At 41.2% G+C, this 22,986-nt stretch overlaps 1 protein-coding gene across 3 annotated transcripts in view; it reads left to right on the top strand.

Moving 5' to 3' along the window:
• LOC125899663 (translationally-controlled tumor protein homolog) overlaps nt 1-22,986 on the top strand; it is a 589,762-nt gene that overhangs the window by 149,174 nt on the left and 417,602 nt on the right. The window lies entirely within an intron of this gene.

Raw genomic sequence — 22,986 nt, 5'->3', positions numbered from 1 at the left:
CAATAACAGTACAGAGCAAATGATAAACTGTACAAATAACCCAAATAATGAAGGCAATAACTGCAGGAAGTTTGTGTATAACAATGGATTTGGATGAATTTTGAGCAGATTAAAGTAGATGACTTTTCCTGATATTTTGAGTAACTTTTAATAAAATTCTCTGTCTATATTGTGTATTTTCAAATAATACTTACTAAAGTACTTTTTTTTTTACAAAATAAGTTTAAGTGTTTTCTCCTTCATGTTTTATTAGGTTACTGGTTGTTTTAGCTGCATACTCTTCTCAAGCAGTTTTTTACAGTTTATATCTTGTATAATAATCCAAACTTCCTCCTTTTTTTTAAAGTTGATTTACATTCCTTAAAATCAAGAAGGCCTCGTGGCCCCCTGTGACCCATAGTGGGGGTCAGGACCCCCAGGTTGGGAAACATTGCCATAGCCACTGAATGGGAACCTGATTTTGGGGCTCCACAGAATGCTTGTTTTCTTTTCTATACCCAAATGAGCTTTATCCTATTTCAGTGTTCTCAGTTCTGAAACAGAAAATGTACCCATATACTCCGAGCATTCCCCTGGGTGCCTTCAGTGTCATCTACAAAATCCTTCCAGATTGCTCCAGACTTTATATCTTGTGATGTCACAAATTTCCATTTTAGCATTGTGGTATTTGGGTTTGGGAGAGAGTTGATAATGTTTACTTATATTTTGGACTATCTTAAATCATAGGAAAAAAATTTTTGAAAATGGGCATAGTTCTCGTTGAAAGCTGTGGCTGCCTTGTGTGTTTTTATTTATTGTGTTACATCAAATTTCTGTTATACAGGCTGACAAAGGGGTGACAACAAACAAACAAACAATGAAAACAAAAGAAAAACAAAGACAGTTAAGTGGTAGTAGTAGTGACAGCAGCAGCACTAGAAGTAGATATAATAAGGCTACTACAGACACAAGCTCTTAAAATATACAGTCCGTTGCCAGGTTATTAAGTCCACAAACCCGTGGCTAAAACTAGAGTCAAGTTTCTGCAAAGTCCAACATCCATATAGGTAAAAGTGTTCAGCACTGTTAACTACAGCCTGCATAATGACCATAAAGTTTAATCAACACCTCTCTAAACCAGTTTCAACAAACCCTGAGCATTATCAAATTCATGAAGGTCAGATTTATTGCAGACCTGTTCTTTTAGACTCCATTGGTTTGAGGTGGATGCACCTAATAAACTTGCCAACAACAGGGTGAGAAATTGGTCTTGGCAAGAAGATTGTTTTTCTTTGGTAACTGCAGTCCTGATTCGAGTTAATGAATTATTCCAACCCATATTATAAGTAATTATACGCACAGTTGGGGCACTTTTCAGTCCCAGACACCCAAGCCTCTAAAGCACTTTAAATAATTTCCATCGTTTCTGTGAATACATGGGTGCCATTACTGCCTGCTGGCAACATCTTTTTTAAGGTCAGTGTGATAAGCTGTCAGCTTTTTCTCATATGGGTTGCAAACAGTAGCCTAATCTGTCTATTTATTGTAACAAGTGCAAACAAAAAGGACTCATATAAATTTTGGCCCCAGGCAAACGTGGTGAATGACAACTCAGCTTTACTCAGTATGTGCACATATTTCTGAATCAGTTACAGCTGACTTGCATCATTCACTCCATCTGACAAGACGAGCTAGCTGGCTGCTCCGAGAGAAAGGAGGCCAGAGAGACAGAGAGGGAGCAGGGGTTGCCTAGCAACTGCATCAAAGGGTTTGCTTGGGGAGGGACACACCAATGGAGAGAAGTGGAGACAGTCCAACTAAATAGCAGACTCATGATTAAGTGTGGACTGACAACTGTGTTGCACTGCTGTTGAAGGAGGGATTCCCTTGGTTGTCTCGAATAGTTACTGTATGAATATTTATTGATGACTTACATGAAAATGACATGTGCATCTTCTTTACCAGACATCATATACCTGTCCTGGCACATGCTCAGATAGGCTTAAGCTTCACTGAACCCTGAAGAGGATGAGTGATACAAGTGAAAAGAGATTTGATGGAAAGGATCCTTAAAATCCTTTTTCCTTTTTAAAAATTTTAAAAAATCCTTTTAAAAATAAAGCAGGTATGGGGTGTCGGTGGCTTAGTGGTAGAGCAGGCGCCCCATGTATAAGGCTGTTGCCACAGCTGCCCGGGTTCGAATCCAGCCTGTGGCCCTTTGCTACATGTCACCCCCCCCCCCTCTCTCTCTCTCCCCCCTTCACGCTTACCTGTCCTGTCCAATAAAGGCAAAATGGCTAACCGTTAGCCGTTAGCGGTGTCTAATAACTCCGGTCACGGTACGTGAAAAAAATATTTTTTCCAGCGGATGTCTTAGTTACAACATGATTGAGCTAACTGGAGTAGTTTCATGTCGTATCAGACAACGGGAGGCTTTTAACAGATGACGTCCTGATGTTAGCTTTGTTGCTGCTGTTAGCTGTCCCTGTCAGCTGCAGCCACTGATGCTTTCTAGACATCGTGATTTCCCAAAACTGAATAAATACCACACATAGCAACACAAAACTGCTTTGCTAGCTCAATCATGTTGTAACAGCTGGATGGTTGATGCGTACATGCTGATTCGGGTGCTATCAGAGCTGATCCGTGCATCACTATGGCTTAATGATCAACTCAATCAATAAAAACAACCCGTCCTGTGTTAGGAGTGTATGTCGCTGACAGAAAGAAAGAAAGAAAGAAAGAAAGAAAAGAAAAAAGATAGAAAGCAGCGTACACCTCACATATTTATTTCTCACAGTTGTGCACACGTTTGGCTGGCATGCAGAAGCACCATCTGTGTGTCGAGGGTGCGAGCCGCAGCTTCAGCTGCTCAGGTAGAGAGGCTTAGCCCGGTGTGTTTTTTTGCTGATTCAGTTCTGCAGGTTCTCTGCTGGTACGCTGGAGACGGGGATCAAGCAGTTTGTCTCACTTGGGATAGATTGTGCTTTTTTGGTTCATAGTTTTTGATTGATGTGCGATTTATTTGCATTTAGGGGGAATTATTTTTACCAACAATTACCGGATAATGGAAGCGAGGGCACAGTTATCTATATAAAATACACAGACTAACTGATTGACTAATGTAAACATAAAATTGAAAAAAAATTTGCTTGCACCTTTAGCTCCGGTAAGGAAAAGGGGCTGACCGGAAGTCACGCACAAAAACACAGAAGTTGATCACCATTTACTTACGTGTTTGAAAATAAGGTGAATAAAGAACAGTTCATTTTTGGAAAATGTGTGTGCAACTGTCTTTCCTGAGGAGTGAGATGAAAGGATCGCTATCACATGTCTAACTTACCTTTTAGCTTAGCTTTGCATAAAGTTCTAATTAACATGTTGTATGTTGTTTCCTTGACAAACACAGAAGAAGAAATCAATAAACAACTACATATGATTTTTAGCCAGAGTTATGTTGTAACTAATTCTTGACAGCAGTGTATCCTTCCACCCAGAACTTCCTTTAATGAGTGCAGGTTTTGTTTTGGCTCTAGAAGCAGTCCAACATGAACTCCCCCTGAGACCATAAATAGCTTTCATTTCTCTCTTCACGTGCGAGAGAGACAGAAGAAGAGCTGTGAGGACGTAAACACAAGTTCTGGCTGCAGATCAAATGTCTCTGTGTGTTCAAATTCACCATCAATGCATGACCTGGTTTTTCAAGCTTCTCTCTTTCCCATCCCCGGGGTCTCCATTGTCTGTGTGTGTGTGTGTGTGTGTGTGTGTGTTGACTGGAGGTGTACTATGGGGAGGAAGTGTATTGGTTAACCAAGACTGAAATGGACATGAATAAAAGAGAGAGTGGCCAGAGGGACTAGGACAGTAGGGAAAATAATGCTTGTTGCTTGTTTGTTTGTTTGTTTTTTACAGTATTCAGCTGGGATAAAATGTTCAAATCCCATGCTAGTCTTTACTGAAAGGTATCTATTGTTCTGCCTCTGTGTCTTCTTAAAGCGTAGCCATTTCTGCAATTAAGTATTAATGAAAAATCTTTCGCAGATCTGCTTCAAAACTACACCTGCAAGATATGTACCTGATCATTAACATTTTTAATTCAGAGACGAATGTGTTAATTTAAAGGTATAGTTCAGATTTTTTTAGGTGGGGTTGTAAGGGGTACTTCTCTATAGACATTATCTAGTATTAGTAGATGTAATTTGTTCTCTATGGCTACGACCTTGCTTTTGTGTTCAGTTCAATGTTCAATTTGTTCAATAAAAGACTGTTTGAAAGAATTTAATTTCATTTTTTTATTCAGTAAGCAATCTGTTGTATTTTAGCAGTAGAAAGCAGCAGAGAAGCAGAGCTGTGTACTTTTAATGTATGTCTGTTTGCTGCAAGTAAAATCATTATCGCATTATCCAACGGTGTTATCGCATATTGCTTATTGTCCTTAAGTCAATATCTGAACACAAACACAATGCAGGAAAAGACACAGGAGATGATGTGAAGTGAGTTTCTCCTGTGGTGCAAATCATCACCCCAAAGCATCTCCATTGTAACAGCACCCCAGCTGCAGTAGCCTTGTTTTGGATCTATTTTCAGTGTGTAACGTTGGGAACACTTGACCTAAATTCTGTCTTGTTTACCTCAACCCTGCTCCCCTAATTACAGTCTAAACGTGCCCTGTAGAGCAGAAACATGTAGTTGAACCACCTCACGAGAGGAGGGCAAACAGTAGTTAACGCTAGCAAAATAAACCAGCACGTGAGAGATGAATTCAGGTAAAGAGAGACGAGGGTGGAGTGGTGGAGGAGGGAAGGAAGTGTTTGATGTCTGCGTGTGAGGGTGTGACACAAACAAAAAAAGGCCTGTATGAGAACATCTGGGGCGGGTTGCCGGGTAGGAACTCATTACGACCCAAACAAGCCCCCCTCTTTTCTTTTGATCGCCAGGCTCATTTGCTCGCCCACTCCCAGTGGCCTTGATGCTGCCGGGCCAGACAGAGCTTCATCTGTGAGTTCATATACAGTAACACACACATGCACACATGCACACACTCCAACACACCAGCAGCTCTGTTACGTTCTGTTCATTTCATGTCAGCAAGCTGTGATGTTCAGTATCATTGCTGTCAGCGTCAGTGGAGCTGCTGGCTGTGTAAATCCCTCAGTGCTGCTGGTGTCATGAATGGGACACAACACAACACTTTTCCTGCCACACAAGCACAGGCTGTGTCCAGCAGTGGGAAACTAAAACTGCTTCCAGCTGTATGATTTTTTAAAAACACAGCCAAATACATGAAGTCCTAAAGAAGTCAACCTGCCTGTAAAAATATTTGTAGGCCATCTGCAACCAGAATTCTCCAGTGAGCTCCGAAATACACAAAGCACGCCGTGGAAATCCCAGAGTACAAAGACAGTCAGTGTGCATCATTTTATCATCTTCTAAATGGGTCAAACCCTCATGCTGAAAATCATCCTGGTCGTTTTTCACAACTGAAAGAACAAACAAAAACACTTTAGCCTCTGAGTAAAACCACAGTGATGATGGTGGCAGTGTTTTTGGATTTTACAATTGTCTTTACATTGCAGTGTCTCAACTTCCTGTTAATTAATAATCCATTTAAGCATGCTATAAAGTTTAATGTAGCACAGTAGCCTACTAAAATAGCAGGTGTTAGATTAATGATTTGTGATCACTGTTAACTCTGTGGGTCCCAATTTGTTTAGTAAGTAAATCTGTTTTATATTAGTCAGTGTTGGAAAAGCCTTATCTTATTTCTTTACCGTTTGTGTGATGTTGCTGCCCTGTTTGTGACCTCAGCACTTTACGACTGTAGGGAGGAAAATCCAAATGTTAGGGTTTCCTTTCACCTGTTATCCAGAAGACTGCTGTATCTTCAAAGGTATACTCGTGATCTAACAGATGTGCTGCCTGCCCAGAATCATAAAATGATTCCTTTGTGCGAAGCCAAAGTGTAACTCTAATATTTCCATATGCTCCTTGACCACTACTTTAGGACTCCAGCTATTGTTTTTTCAAGATGATCTTTTGGGGTTTCTTTTGCCTTAGCTGTAGAGAGACAGGAAAGGTGGGATGCAGGTTGGACTCGAATCCAGACTGCTGCAAAGGACTCAGCCTGTACGGGTTGTACACCGTACCAGATGAGCAAGGGGTCGTCCCAAACTGTTAATTATTTTCAGATTATTAATTAGTTATGTGGTCTACGATCTCTGACCCCACTGGACATCATCTGATGATGACATAGCCTCTTGTGGCAGTGGTCAATATTTCAGGACATCTGGGGTAGCCAGTGGATATCTAGGCCAAGACTTCCTTCCTTCTTTTATGCACCAGCCATTTTGAATAATATCTACAAACACATATATAGTAGATAGAATACAGGTATAGCTACAGATGGCATAGGAATGCAGATAATTAAAAAAAAGCTAACATAAAGCTAAATCATCGTCAGGTGATAGAATTTATTTCGGCCAGTTTGTTCCACCTCTCAACACAGACTGTTTACCTGCCACTCATACACGATTGGCCAATACAACTCAGACAACAAAAAAACCCCAAAATGTGTTTGATTCTAAGATGTTGTCCCTGTGCCTACATACATATGCAGATATCTGAGATGATCTGGTCTATTACAATGCAAGAAAATGGTGAAAAATTCAATCAGTGTTTCCCAGATGACGTCCTCAAATGTCCTTTTTTCAGACTCACAAGAGGATCCATAGCAAAAGGGACATGCAAGACACACAAAATAAAAAAAACACACAATTTATCATTTAATATTTAAAAAAAAACCAAGAACAAAAACAAGGCCATTCATATTTAGGCTATCTTAACAGTGTTTTCTGAGCCTGGATGAATACCAAAGCAGCTCGTCCTGAGGGTGATTAATGCCTCTATTAGATGTTCTCCGACTAATTCAAGCGACACATAAAATTGTACATCAGATGTCTTAGAAGGGCCTCACATGCAGCAACGCCAGAAGACACAAACAGCCGAGTGGCACTGTGCCATCTGGGAACCATAAGCAGCAGCCTCACTGGATCATACTTATTTTTATCCACAAACCAAAGACAATCACTTTGTTACAAAGAAGTAAAGAAACCAGAAAAGTTTCACATTTAAGAGGCTGGAATTAGAGAATTTTGACTTTTGTTTGCTTAAAAAAATCACTCAACCCGATTAATAATCAGCAATAATTAGCTCTACACTGCTATAACCTGTGCAGCAAACTTATTGTATGTTCAAGCAAAGACGAAGAGAGGAGCAGAACATCACAGTCTGTTATCATTACACAGAACTAGGGCCCATCTGATCATTACACTCAGCATAACCAGTAAAAAGTTACCATCTTAAAGATCCCATCTGTCATTTCTGTCTATGCAGAGGATGACACTGACTGGCCGTCGTCTGAATTCTGATGAAAGGCTTTTGTTGGATTCATACATCAGTGCAACCCTGAAAAACAGTGAAGCGAGGACAGATCGTGAAGGTCACTTTGACTGAAGGAAGCCGGTGTTCTTTTGGTAGACTGGGTCACTTATTACCTGGTTAATGAATGGCTGCATTTTGTAGACACACAGAAAAGAACACCTTAAATCAATATAGTGTTTCTCTAAAAGAAGGACCACACGATGTGTCACAGGAAGGCATGAAATCAGAGCAGTGAATCATACAGTATGAGGAGGAGGTGAGAATAGAAAAGAACACCAGTTTAAAATAAATATGTCAGAGTAAAGGTTCCCTCCACGGGAAGGATAAACATAAACACACACACTTCTTCTGACAGCAGGTGATATACCTTTTACCTGACTGTTATTCTTTACAGTTTTCCAAAACCGAAGTGCCTCTCTCAGATGATGGAGGATGCCAGCAGCTCCACCATGGAGACATTTCAACAACACAAAGAAAACCAGGAGGAGAGAGAATATATTCAGACACCACATGTACCTAAACTGGTTCAATTATCCCCAGAGACCAGGAGAGTGAGGTGTAGCAGTGCTATGCACTCCACCCCCACCCTCTCCAGCTATGTGACCCACTTTGAATGCCAAACTCAAGGACTGCCTTGAGATGTGTATGTGTGTGTTTCCTCCACCGTAGCAGCTCTCATAAATGTATAAAAATAACCTAAAGTATGCCACGACAAACACACACACCTGGTAAACACAAAAGTAAGCAAAGAAAATATAATAAAAATAACTTTAAATATTAAAAATATATCAATAGAAATACAAATAACATTAAATTACACAAAAAACAACAGGGAAAATTTATTAGAATTAAAATAAATCAATTAAATTCGATACTTTTTTCTTTTTTTAATACATATATCACAATTATTTGTTTATTTTCTTTGACTTGCTGAATAAATTATAAACTTTCTTGATCAATGCAGGTTGCGTCTAAATATCACATCATCAAAAGTGGCTTTTTTAAAGGTCTGCTGTGCAAGATTGTCAGGTAATGTTTGTAAACACAATCACCAGTGAAAATCAAAGTAAAAGCCAAGTCCTGATTCACTCTTATTTGGTGTTTCACCTCGCTATATGTATGTTCTTTCAGCGCTGTGTCTCTTGGATGTGTCCTCCTCACAGTCTGGCACCTGATCACTACCTTTTTATAAAGCCCCAACCTCACCTGAGCGCAGTAGGGGAACACGCCCTTAAACGTCCCGAACAGAGACAATAAGAGGAGATAACAAAATCCAGGCAGAGGTCAGAGTCTCTGCAGAAATAAACACTGTCTCACACTTTAAGTGGCTCATAAAAGACCCTCTTTTACGCTTTGTGCAGCATTTAGGGAGGCTAAACCTCCACCCTGATGGAAGCATCTGAAACTGTCAAGTCTGAGACAAATGACCCTTCACTAAGTCCAACCTCCAGATGCAGACTGGCCAATCATTGTATAGCATCTGTCCGGCACAGACCAGGGTCCGACAACAACACAGCTGTAAGAGATTTACGTTTCTTCCCTGTTCCAAAACCAAAACCAAACCCTGAAAAGTGTAGGGTTATCTAGCTCGCTACTGAAGATATAGCCTACTGAATGTATACACATGCTGCTTTTGCTTTTTAATGATTATAACAGTGACAAAAAAGACCGACCCTGCTGTACAGGAACCAGTGAAGGGAAGCAGGGAAACTTAGCTGATATTCAACCAGCTGTGTGTCATCACAGTGTGAGCAGATGATCATTGTTTGACTTGCCCCAGAGATCCCTGCCGGTCCGGCGGCGGAGATCTGGGTGCTGGCAGAGGCACGGGGGCAAAGCCAAACACCGTTCATCTGCACACACTGCGATGCCACACAGCTGGTTCAATATCAGCAAAGTTTCCCTTTATATTCATTGTCTTCTGTGATGATCAGCAGTGATGTGGTGGTTCACTTTTACACTGTGATCTGTAGCCTATAGTTCGGCTTTAGCTTCTAACTGTCTTTGTCTTTTTAACCTGTTGTTGCTGCTGAGTCAGTTTGACATCCTGGATATATCCCTCAAACACAGACTGTAGACCCCTCTGTCTGCTTCTCTCTGGAATCACTCTTTCATTTTTCCAAAAATACGATAATATTTCTTCAGGGAGTGCAGTTAGTTACAGTGTGGGCTCCATGCTCACTCCGACAGCTTGACAGACTAGAACATTTTCAAGATTTACCTATCTACATCAAAACTCCTCAGCAACCTTAAAAAGAATAGGCTTTAGTTTGCCTTTTATACAGATGCAGTCAGTGTTCACATCCAAATTCAACTTGTCATCTAAGACAGTGCCCAGATACTTGTACTGCTGCACTGCTGCCACCGGCTCTGCCTTGATCACACAAGGAGCAGGAAGGCAGGGCCTCCTCTGAAAATTAAAGAACATCTCACTGGTTTTGAGGCATATTCATCTGGAGGAAAGACTGGTCACACCAATTCACAAATTCATCCAGTACCGGGCCATGATCATGCTCTGATACATGAAGAAGGCTTACAATAACAGAGTCAAGACAAATCTTGATGTGTGATTACTCTGACATCCATTTGTGTACAAACAAAATAAAAGAGGAGAAAGAACATGACCTGAGGGGATCCAGTAGAAGAAAAACGGGTACTGGAGAGTGTCCTGGTAACCCAGACCCTCTGAGACCTGTTTATTTAAAGTCAACATGCCAACACACAATGCTAAAGTCCAAAAAAAAAAAAAAGATAAAAGTCTGTATAGAATATCTTAAAGTAACAGTTTGAGAAATAGACTTGTTTTCCTGCTCAGAGTCAGATCAATGTGAGCTGATATCACGTCTGTGCCTCCAGGACACCTTTTATTTACTGAGTGTATAATGGAAGCCATCTGTTGAGGTGTTTGAGACCAAGGTGACCTTGTTTTATACCTCAATGTGTCCCTCATGGGTGGTTACAGCGCTGAACAAACATATCTGCAGATAAAAATGGTTAAAAAATACATGGTGGGAGACAACTGGTAGTTAGGCACTAATGTGAAACAAAGATGGCGTTGCTCTTTCTTTAGCTCGTTATGTTCGTTATGTTCGTTTCTTGCTCCTTTTAAGTCCTTGAATTGATGATGATGATGTCGTCAGAGTCTGTTCCCCCTTTTAAAAGAATGCCAGAAGTGAGAATCTGACACATCAGCGTTGTTCAGTGCTGCAAACCAAGTGGAGCCAAACCGGAAACTAGACTCCTGCAGTTAAAACGCAGGCACGGTTCCTAAGTAAATAGTTTCCTGGATTCCTGGTAGGGTCATCTGAAACCAGATCAATACACAAACACACACCCACATGCGTTTAAACACCACATGTTTATGGACATGCATATTGACCTACTTGCTTGTGCCAGATTGCAGAGTCACTTGTGCCCCCACCCATTGTGTCTTTAATGGCCCCTGCATGAACTCTGCTTTTCAAACGCAGCTTAATGCTGACATCTGCTCTCATTGTGACCTCACACATAATCCAGCCAATGACGGACACTGTGATGACTCAGTTCCAGTATTGCTTTCTCTCACTCATCCAACTTTCAGCAACAGCAACTCATCAGGTGAGGGTGCAGAAATATGTGTGTGTGTTGTATCTGAGTTGTTTAGATAACTCAAAATTCAAACTCCACGATCAGTATGAACTTCCTCGCATCTTTCTTTTTTTAATCAGTCACTTCACTCAAAGTCCTCCGACTTGTTTTTTCCCCCAAGGCTTTCAATCATATGTGATGGTCTTCATCAGCGGTGGAGTTTGCTAAATTCATGGAGACAGCAGCGGCTACATTTCCCCCACCCATATATGAACACCTTATCACATGACCTGAATTCCATTCTTAAATCTTGTGATGACAATAGAGCACACACATCTGCTGATGAAGACTGTGACATTTGGTTGAAAGCTCTGAAATAAAGCTCATAAGTGGGGACGTCGGTGGCTTAGTGGTAGAGCAGGCGCCCCATGTACAAGGCTGTTGCCGCAGCGGCCCGCGCTCAAATCCAGCCTGTCGCCCTTTGCTGCATGTTATCTCACGCCCCCCCCCACCCTGTTGATTTGAAGTGAAGTGTAGATCTGTTACTGTAGCAACTCCACCTCGTCGTCCATCCAGCGAAAGTTAACTGTGCATGCTTTCGCCATCGTGTTTTCTTCGTTTTGGTTTGTAATCACCGCGTTGTAGAGGAAGGCACTTCAGCGCAGGTGCATGGCGTCATGCCGTGGTGTTGCTCTGCAAATTTACACTGCCACCGATTGGCCTGGCGTGCATACTACAGCGTTTCCAGTAGATTTTGCAGCTCCGTATGAAGGGGGATCGTTTCAATAACGTCGTCATATAAACGCAGAAGTTTTTTAAAACGCAAAGGACAGACTTTTCCGCTTTTAGAGAACCCGTTGTCGTCTAAACAGGGCTAAAATCTAGGGGCTGATTTCATACGCTAATGTGACGTTTTACCAAAAAACTCTGGCAGTATTTTTTAGCTAGTTTATGATGGTCTTTTCCCAACTGAAAGCTGCACCTAAATATTCTCTCCAAGCAGCAGGAGCTCTGTGATGAGGTAATAGTGCTCCTCTGTGACTATCAGACACTATCAGAATAAACCAGTATCAAAGGAAAACATACACGTTTGCACCATTTATGATGTGTTGTTTTGTATTTTATTGTATGCAGTGAATTTACAATGGTTTCAAATCTTGCTGACCTGACGAATTTTTCATCAGGATGTGATCAACAGCAAGTGACTCATATTACAAAGCATCCAAGAACCAAGAAAGTGACCTACATTCACACAGGTGTAAACAGGCCACACCCAAGTAGAGATGCATCTCAGATAGTGACAGGGTCAAGTGAAGGGACACAGGGTGGAGGTCAAGGTTTTTAACACTAACAATGCATATCCTAGAAACAAGAACGCATCACAACAATCATATCATTCATAAGGATTTAAATACATGAATTATCAGAATGGTTTAAAAGTAAAGCTTATCAGTCTGAAATATCTCTCTTAGGGAGCATCCATCTCCTGCAGGGGCCAGGAGCTGGGTTCAGCTCTGTGTTGATGGTGTGTTGGCTCACCTCTCTTTGTCCTGACGATTAGTGCTCCGAACACTTCTTTGTTTGGGTCTTCTGGCAGTTATGTAACTCCAGCTCGCTTCATTTTATGCTGCTGTGTTGAGACACAAAACCAGTGGTTTAGCAGCCGTCCGCTGCTGTTTTACTGACCAACCACTTGTTACACAAAGCAGCCGCAGACAAAAGACGCACAATGACGCTAAGCCTGAAAACCCGAGAGAACACAAGAACAAGGGGCAAAGGGCAGAAACACACACACACACACACTCTTGCAGTATGTTTGTACAGGCAAAGATGTACGCACACATCTCACATGCACATGCACTCGACACGTGGGGTAAATACAGCAAAAATGCAGAGTAAAATGAGTCATGTAGCGTGTGTGCCCAAACCAGTGTCAATCCTAACTTGTCAAATACCGACGCTTGGTCAGCAGCTGTTGGTGTCAGATACCGTCACTCCGAGGCACTCATTAGTGGAGGTATGAGATGCACCCGCTGGCAGCATTTTTTGGCGCTCCGAGCAACTGCTATCAGCACACGTTGTTTTAGTGAATGAATGAATGGAAAGATGTCCTACCTGCATTTTTTCCTCCTGTTTTCTACATATTCAACAGATTTCTCTCCCCATTCCTCTCATTCTTCTACCGCAGAGTCACACCATGCACAGAATTCACAGACTCTAAAGTTTTACTACATGCCATTTAGGTTAAATAGTGTAATCTAGAATTACTTTAACAACCAAACCTGTTCATCAGAGTCGTATTTTGTCCAAGCGTTCATCCCCTACAGGGACACACAGTTTCTAAGACGTGAGGGTCATTCACATGTTCACCTTCATAAAGGTGGACCGAGTGATATGCTTCGTAATGCTGGAATACAGTCTGATGTTCATATATGTGAACTGATGGGTTTCATCACTGCAAGATGTAGTAGTGACTCCTTTATTACAAAATGCAGATTGTCTAGACAGGTGAAAATCTGTTTTGACATATCACTGGAGACAGCGAAATTCATGCCTCTGTGGGGGCGTTTCCAATGGCACTGACATTTGAGAGCTAGTGTTGCTAGGAGACACACACAGTCAATCTCTGCATGTGATATGTTGCCTTCAGGTGGAACTCGTGAGCTTGTGGTTATGACATGGGAAGTCCTGTTCACATCATGCTCGGCGTTCAAGTGGTTAAGCTGTGAGAACACTGCTGCTAAGCAACAGCGACTGTTGGCGACTTGAACAAATGCCAGGAAGTGCGCTGGGCTTTGAAGCCAATTTTTGTATTGGCCAAACAGAGGAATTACAACTTCTGAGTCCATCATGTGAGAAAGAGGCGTCTGTAAATCAGTGGTTACATTTTGCTGAGTGTCATTATCCCCGCAAAATGACTTGTTTCACTATCAGCATTGGATGCCTTTGGTCATGTAACATTTGAAAAGTCTAGAGGAGCCGCACGATTAAATCATTTTGTTGTTGAGTGTTGGAGATATCGGCCATAGAAATGTCTTTCTTCTCAAGAATGTTATGGATTTAGATTGTTCTTGGCTTGTGGTGCTCAAAGCGCCAAAAAAATACATTTAAAAAAATCAACAGCAGCGTCTCTTTCCAGAAATAATGACCCGATTACTTGAAAAAATCAGCAAGAAGCAGTGTGAAGAAGGAAATGTGCATCTACTAATCAAGCCCCCAGAGTTTCCAGCCATTTTACATCAAGGCAAAAAGTGGAATTTCACCATCCAGGTCCGTCATGTGATCTCACTGGGCCAAAAAATACTTTTCCCCATAGATTTACATTGTGAAAGAGACGTCTGTAAATCAAAAGATACTTTTTTTAGAGTCACAATCCCTATGAAATGACTTGTTTAGCAATAGAATTTGGTCCATTCAGTCTGATAACATTTGGAAAGTCTATAAGTGCTGCATAATTAAATCATTTCATCCATTCATGCTCTTTGGACCACACAGTGCAGAGGTACAGCCAATCAAGTGGGTCATTTTATATGCAGCAGTTGAACGTTGGCATTATGAGCAACTTTCATAAACAGGTCCCACCTGCAATGCTGTATCCAGTTCTCTTTATCCACCCATGGTCCAGAAGTTACTAAGGCTAACAATTTTTCAAGCTAGCGAGCGGGTCACTTATTGTATGAAATGCTAAGGCAAATGCCAAAGGAAAAACATGAGGCTGTTGGGAACATCAATATTTCCCTCAGACATATAATAGAATTATGAAGACACAAACTTTACGACTAAAATTAAAGAATATTAACTTATCATCCGCTACAAAAATGAACATCTATGGCCTTAGCCATTTCTGAAAATGTTAGCAAACATGTCAACTCGTGAACTCAGAGCTTTCAAGAAAATTCCACTTCCTAGGTCATGTAAACCAAAAGAAGGGGGAGTGCACACGGACTCTTCCACACAGAAGAAAACACAACCCCATTTGAAGGCAACAATAAACATTTTAAACATTTTTGTTCTTTCTTTTGTGTCAACAAACTCACACAGTGTTAATATGTGTTAATAACTATATCAGCAGTTAGTGGTTAAGCCATCCTCTGCTGACTTTAGCACTGTTTTCATGCCATTATGTGTCATTAATGCTATTTTAATCTCCTGTTGAATGTCATTATCAAGCTCCCACAAACTCAATGTTGTGTTCGTCTTACATGATAGAAATTAGAAGGGTTATTAATAGGAAAGCATCAGATCAGTAACTAGTGTTAGTGGTCTCTTTGATGGTGGTGACCACAAGTGAATGTTCAACCTCACAACAGGGCGTAACACTAACCTCAGCACTCTGTGCATTAACTTCTCATTTAATCTAGCAAGGAGTGATGTATGGAGTTACAGTTATGTAGGGAGTGCTCCAATAAATCACACATAGCAGTTAGCAATGGCTAAAAATGTAGACTCACTAGCTGGCTAACTGTTGGGCTCCTGGAAATGAAGTGATTTTAGTGCCTGCTCTCAGATTTCTTACCAGATAGCCAGTAGCCCACTGACAGAAACAAAAACTGATATCCCCTGGATGACACTATGTAGGGAGCCTATCACTGCAGAATATTAAATAGAGTTTTTGAATACAATTTGACCAGATACAAAACACACAAAACAAACACTAAGGACACGCTAATTTAGAAGAAGAATTTGAATTATGTCAGGTAACTGGCCTTGGTTTCCCAAATTCTATCTCCTCCAGATTTTCAGTTTTGACTTTATTTGATCACCTTGATGGAGCCAGAGGTGAAGCTTAATTTTCTCTGGAGAGTCTGGAGGACTGAAACAATCAGCTGAAAGCAGCTAAAAGCCGTGTAGAGCTGCAAACCGGGGTGTTGACTCTTAAGGGGATTGTCAGTACTAGGAGTCATTAAATTAAGAGAAATTTCACTTAATGCATCTTTAAAACTAGTTAAGGGATATTGTAAGAGTCGATATAAGGAATTAAAGATGTCTTCAAAGTTCTTAAGTGGCACATAACCTTCAAAGGAAAGATGACTGTAACAGAGATGGATGGGTATTGGTGCATAATAGGTATGATGAGATCTACTTATCCACTGTGAAGCTTGCTACCTGAATGGAAATTTTTACTGCAAGCAGGTTAAACATTTTAATTGGAGCTCACTTGATGTATGAACATCACAACCTGGTTTCTCCCTCATGTTAACCTTCTCCCTGATGAGAACCTTCTGTGGAAAGTTAAAGTCTGATTCTGCATTTTAATGTTGAATAAAAAACCCTTTTATTACTTGATCTGCCTGCATCATTTGAATATTCCTCCTCAAGGAATTCAACCATGAATATGTAAATGCTCTGTAAATACACACACACACACACACACACACACACACACACACAGTGATAAAACCATGAGTCAGGCCACATACATGTGTGGAGCGCTTCAACAAGAGTCAAACTGAATCATCATCAAGGACTGAAGAGCACCGATTTATGCTTATTTTTGTCACGGGAAATGGAGTTTAGTATCTGTGTGTGTGTTTTGGATAAATATGCTGGAAAATGGCCTCTTCCTGGCGACACAGGCGTGCCACAGGACAGTCCAAAACAGTTTAGCGCTGACTCTCTCTTTCAGTCAGCCAAGGTCAACACACACACACACACACACACACACACACACACGCTTGCACACAAAAAGAAAAATGCTCATAACAGGTTTTTATGGCACCTCGGTCTCGTGGATGCACAGCTCCAAACACAATCACGTTGCTGCTTTTCTGGTTTGTGTGTGTTTGCAGTTGTGTGAATGACTCTCTGTGCATCCAAGGTGCAGCTCACAGGTGATGCCAGCACACAGGAGAGAAACTGGGTCAGCATTTGGCAAGCCAAGAACACACACACACACACACACACACACACACACACACACACACACACACTGAGTGTCCAATACGGAAGTTAAGTGGCCAGCATTAAAAGGCTGTGATTGCGATCTAGCATTAAAGGATCAGTTCAACCACATTATGAAAAATATTTTCTCACCACCAGTCACCTCTAGTGGTGATTTGCCATGCTGATAGTTTTGGTTTTAGGTGCAGAGGTCTTGTGCAAATGTTGTGGAGGTTAATTTCATCTATGCTTCTTGGACCTGTGAAAAATTACATTTGATTTTTATTTATTATTTAAAGGCACCTTGGATTTCCAGAAGAATCGGGCCACACACAAGAACATTTTCATATTTTTAAACTTTTTAAATGTGTGAGATGTTATCATCATATCGATAAGAAAAAAGAAGAAAATTCTCTCTCTAAATTGGCAGCCATTATGATGACAATCTGGTAATCATATTGTTAATTTTGCATTAAAGTCTGTTTTAGTTTTTCCAGATTTATCATTTTTTAGTTTCTGTATCATATTTAAATTTTAAAAAATAATTCAGGTGAAAGGCATTCTGAATCTTAAGTCAAAGTAGAGTATTTTTTTCCATTGTGGAATATCTGTACATGATTCATACTTCATACTTATGAGTGTCAGGACCACTTGTGAATTCTGTTCATACCTAAGAGAAAATTCTAAACATGGGAGAATCTGTGAATGCAACAAGTCTGTACATGTCGCCTCAGAGCTAAATTGTTAAAGTGTTTTTTCTACTTGTTCAGTACATGACTTACGTGAATAACCTGTTTATGAACAGGTTTATGAAGTATGCTTTTTGTGTTCCAGCTGGTAAACACCATATCTCAAATATAATCATAACCAGGATAAGCCATGTTGAACATAAATGATGTGTTGCTGTAGTTTTTCATGTTTTCACACTGACTTTGAGCGACACAAAAGTGATCTTATTCATGTTTGTTGTGTTGAGTTAGCTGCAGAAACCTTAAAACCTTTGGACGTAATATTAAAACTGTCTGTTTGGGTTCTACAGGTAATGTCATGTTGTAATTTGTGTAAATTGACCCTTTAATAATCTCATGGCAACTGACAACATCCAAGTAAACATTTTATTTTTATTTTCCTGAAAACCCACAGTGAATTTCATGGAAATCCTTCCAGCAGCTGCTGAGATGAATCCTCTAGACCTGATTAATGTTCACCTTTGAGCTTCATTCAAGAGTTCATGGTAGAGGCTCAAGACAAGCCTCGCTTTCCAGAAACACTAAACAGATACTTCACTATCTGCATTGTTTGCTGTAGCTCATTATTCTCCTGCCATCAATTAACAAAGTCTTTGTTCTGTGACCACAGCCACAACAACACACACGCTCTGTGGGAAGATAATCGACGCCCAGTTTCGAGGGAGATACAACAGAGAGTGAGTGGGAGGTTGTGACTCTATTTCTTTTATTTTCACAGATGATGATGTGTGTGTGCGTTGTTTGCTTGTTTTGTAAGTTGAACAGTTGGTAAGAAACCACAGAGGATAGTGTTTGTCCCGATGACATCATTGTCCTCCTGTTTGGGTGCATGAGGACGGCCAAACTCACTTCCATTTACTCTCACCCTGATGTGACAAATGTCAGAGGGACTCCCAGGAACAGGAATAAGAAGTATATATCAACCTATATCATTCTATATGTGCATGATTTATGAGTGTTACCTTCATAAAGATGTGTTAGATGTTATGTTAAGTATGTAAAATAAAGTGACACAAATTCAGGTGATGTTCTTGCCTGAGTAAGATTTGCGATTAGCCTGAGTTGTCTGACTCCGTCATCAGCAGCACATTGATAGCAGTGGCACCTCTGAGGTAATGTTTATCTTGGTCATTTGTGTCTGTGTGTGGTGGCAATGAAACATTTCTCATCTGTATGTGAAAGAGCGATGCGGTGTGTGGGTGTTAGTTCAAGGAACTCCTCTTATGGTATCTTTTTCTTTTGTGAGGATGTTTAAGGAAACAGTTTCTCATCATCCCTCAACATGACAGAAAGAATCGTGAGTAATGAATTTATCAGCGTTGGCCTGATGCGTTACGCCTCCCTGGAAGTGCTCATCTAACACTTTTCGAGGAAGTGAAATGAGTCACACTGCAGAAATTCACTGGCTGGATGCAGCACTGTGCCTATAAACAGATGAGAGGAAGAAAAAAAATGTCGAGCAAAGGGCTTTTCTGTCACACAGACATTGCGAATTTTACCTATAAAAACATGACCTGACTCTCAAATAGAGTAAAGTGTATGTACAGCAATAGCATAACATCCAGGTGTTCGACCACCATCATCAACACACACAAGTTCAAACATCAGGGCTTCTTGTCATTTGCTATTTCTGTCACCAGCCAATCTATGCGCTTTTTGTTGTTGCAGTCATTTCAAATGTTCTTGCTCCTGCCAGGTTTTCCACAGTGTAATTGGATGGTTAGTAGGACATGCCCTGCAGTGAAATTTAACCAATGGTTTTGTTTCCCTAATCACGTGTTGAGGGAGAAATAACCCCCCATAGCTTTGCTTGCTCTCTTCCGCTGTTCACATATATGGTGCATGTTGAAGACGCTGTAGCTGATTTTTGTTGCCTTTTTGTGCCTAAATTTACCTTGTATTTCAGTCCAATGTTCTGGTGTGACTGTGGTCCCATGGTGTGTATGTGCGCGCACGTCCCCGGTCCACACACACCGAAAGCACATACCAAGATTGCTGTTGAATGCAGAGATTCCTGGCTGTTTCACTGGTTGTGTACAGGCATCTGAGGAAATCAGTTTGGTTTATTATTTAATTACTGCCTGAATATGACTGTGAGCATATTTGTGTATGTTTATACAGTTGCATGCAAAACTTTGGGCACCCCTGGTTAAAATTTTGTTTACTATAAATAGTTAAGCAAGTAAAAGATGACCTGATTTCAAAAAGGCAAAATGTTAATGATGACACATTTCTTTCTAAAGAGTTAAGTTTTAATGCAATCTTTTACAGTTCAGTCAGGAACACTTTAGTCAAAGAAGACTTTATTTCCATTTGCAGGATTATATTTGGTGGTATGGCTCTGTTCTGGGGCCTCTCTGCCTTTCCTAGGCCTACGCAGAAAGCATCTTCCACATGCCTGTGTGGAATGGCTAAGGCAGAGAGAGAGAGTACACATCTCTGCCCTTCCACGTGCAAATGAGGAAAGCCTGAGACAGAGAGAGCAAACCTCCCTGCCCGTCCATGCACCTACATGGAAAGCCTAAGGCAGGGAAAGCAGCAGCAGTTCCCCCTGGGAACAGAACAGAGCAGCATCAATGACAAACAGAAATGACATTGATAAGTCAGACACACTTTCTAAAGAGTTAAGTTTTAATGCAATCTTTTACAGTTCAGTCAGAAGCAGCAACAGTAGGCAGGCCAGAGCAGTTTAAATAGGGCGCCCTGAATGAGAGTCACCAATTGGTTGCATAGAAAGGAATCATGTGATCTATCAGCTGACTCCCTTCCATCAATCAGCTGCTCCATCAGTTGACTGGACTGTTTGAGATCAGCTGATGTAGCTGGGATGTGAGCTGAGCTTGACATCGCGTCTCGCAAACAAATGCTATGTTCAATTTTCATAATAACAAAAAAGAAAAAGGTTCACAAGTTCACATCTTACATGGTAATACTCAGTAGCACCCCCTCTGGCAAATATCACAGCTTCTAAACACTTTTTGGAACCAGCTAACGCTGGAATTCCACTGGATGCATGTCTGTTGCGGAACGGCAGCGCTGGTTATCTGCTGCGTGCTCCGCCGTCTGTCAACACCCAACGGCTGTGTTTGCTGTGCGGAGCGGTGCAGCTCCGCAGGGCAGCGGGAGTCACGAGGACCCAGGAGATCTCGCGAATTCACGCATAATCACGCAATATAACAAGATGTAGTTTCTATTAACAGAACCACACAATCAGAGGAGTAGTAGGAAGACATCTCGGTGCACCTCCATGATTAACATCTCCTCGTCCATGGTGTCAACGGGGTGAAATGACATCTGAAAACCTCTGACCAGTTGACTTCAGGCCTGCTTCTGCCCATTATGTAGTTTTCAAGGTTCAGTGCAGGGAAATATGATCCACCATGAACACGTTGTCGTGTATTTTAATTTGAAAATTAACCGGATGTTTTATTTTGTTTCTGTGCATGACTTTCTGCCCTGCACGATCTGCTCTGTGCTGAATTGCTGCGTTGTGCTCCGGGGTCCGGCAAAAATAGAAGTCCTGTGTATCTGTTGCAGAGGGCTCCGGACCGCCGCAGCTGTGACAGAGCCGGAATGCAGCACAGCCCCAGCCGGTGGAAGCACACACATTGACTAGCACTGAAATGTATCAGCTCTGCTGCCGTTCCAGAGCGCAGACACAACCAACACGCATCTGGTAGAATTTGGGGGTCACTCAGTTCTTGTTTTGCTCATTCTTCCTGCAAAAGGCTTCTAATTGAGTCTTGGGCCATCTTGCATGCGCTGGTCTTTTGAGGTGTATCCAAAGATTTTAAATGATGTTTAGGTCGGGGGACTGTGAGGGCCAGGGCAAAACCTTCAGCTTGCTCCTTTTGAGGTTGTCCATTGTGGATATCGAGATGTGTTAAGGATCACTCTCCTTTTGTAGAAGCCATCCCCTCGTCATCTTCAGCTTTTTTGCAGATGGTATAATGTTTACTTCTAGAATTTGCTGGAATTTAATTGAATCCATTCTTCCCTCCACCTGTGAAATGTTCCCTGCGACACTGGCTGCTACACAAGTCCAAAGCATGATCGATCCACCCCTGTGTTTAACAGTTGGACATGCGTTATTTTCATGAATCCTGCTTGTTTGATATCTCCAACATTCAGTAACTCATACTAAAACAATCTAGATTTAAAGGGACAGTTCACCCTAAAGTGAAAAATATTTTTTTCCTCTTACCTGTAGTGCTATTTATCAAAGGCCCTCCTGGGCAGCACTAGAGATGTGGGTCAGGTCAATATGTACAGGAAGTGATGAAATGTCTAATGGTGCATTCAGATGGAACGAGAATGTCAGAACGACATTGCACGAGTGCATACAAACTCACGGTTTATTGTAACAACACAACATGTTGTCACCGTAAACATCAGTTTTAACCTTGTTGTTGTTACGTTCTTTAATAAAACCCAGCTGTTGGTTCCTGCACAGACTTGAAACTTCACATACATATATACAGTAGTGTAAAAGGTAATCACAGTTTGGAAAGCTGTCTTTATTTTGCCTTGTTAATAACCAGCTGTGAGCAGAGATTGTTTTGGAAACTCTTCCCTCAGGTGTGTTCAGGGAATGGTGAATATCAGCTGTTGAATAGTAAAGAGAGTTTGATTCATCCATTGCTTCGTCTGACACACAATGATAAAGTAACATGGAACAAAATATGAACGTCCCTAACATCTTCAGTTTGTCGAAGGCCCTTTAACTTAGACTTGCGCATACAAAGTCACATTTTACTCAGCCAGTGAAGAGCAGTCGCACATAGCAACAGCTTTATGGCACAGTTACCTTCAGTTAGGTCAGTGCTGGGCTCCATACCCCCCCCAAAAAAGTCGTTTATTAGTTACTACTTGTTACACTTTTGAAAAGTAAAATTACTTCTTTACTTATTACTCCATGCCAAAGAAATTTAACACACTACTCATTACGTTACTTTTAAGTTAGATCCCACAAAATTGGTAATTGCGTCCTTTCTTCTTAAAATATAGACTTTGCATGACTGTCATGGTAATCTCCGGTTAGTGCAGTTAAGCTACATAGCTTCAGATTTTTTACCTGGGGGTCTTCTGTTGCCTGTGGCCAGTATTTTCCCAAGGATCTGAGTCAGTCGTGGAGATAGGCAACATTTCATCCACCACATACCCAGCCACAACCTGTTCTCATCACAACTCAAAATGCCACCGCTTTGTCAGTGGAACTACATGCCAAAATATGACACACTAGGTACCCTTCTGTGTCAGTTTTGGAAAGTGTCTCCGTTTTTTAGGTTTACTTCCTTAGGTTTAGGCAACGAAAGTCTGTGGGTAGGTTTAGAAATAACAGTTTTTACTAACGTGGTGTCACGTGATGTGA

Source organism: Epinephelus fuscoguttatus, linkage group LG13 (genome assembly GCF_011397635.1).
Source record: "Epinephelus fuscoguttatus linkage group LG13, E.fuscoguttatus.final_Chr_v1".
Taxonomy (NCBI): Eukaryota; Metazoa; Chordata; class Actinopteri; order Perciformes; family Serranidae; genus Epinephelus; species Epinephelus fuscoguttatus.
Note: the sequence above shows the minus strand (reverse complement) of the source record. Positions and strands in the feature narration are given on the sequence as shown.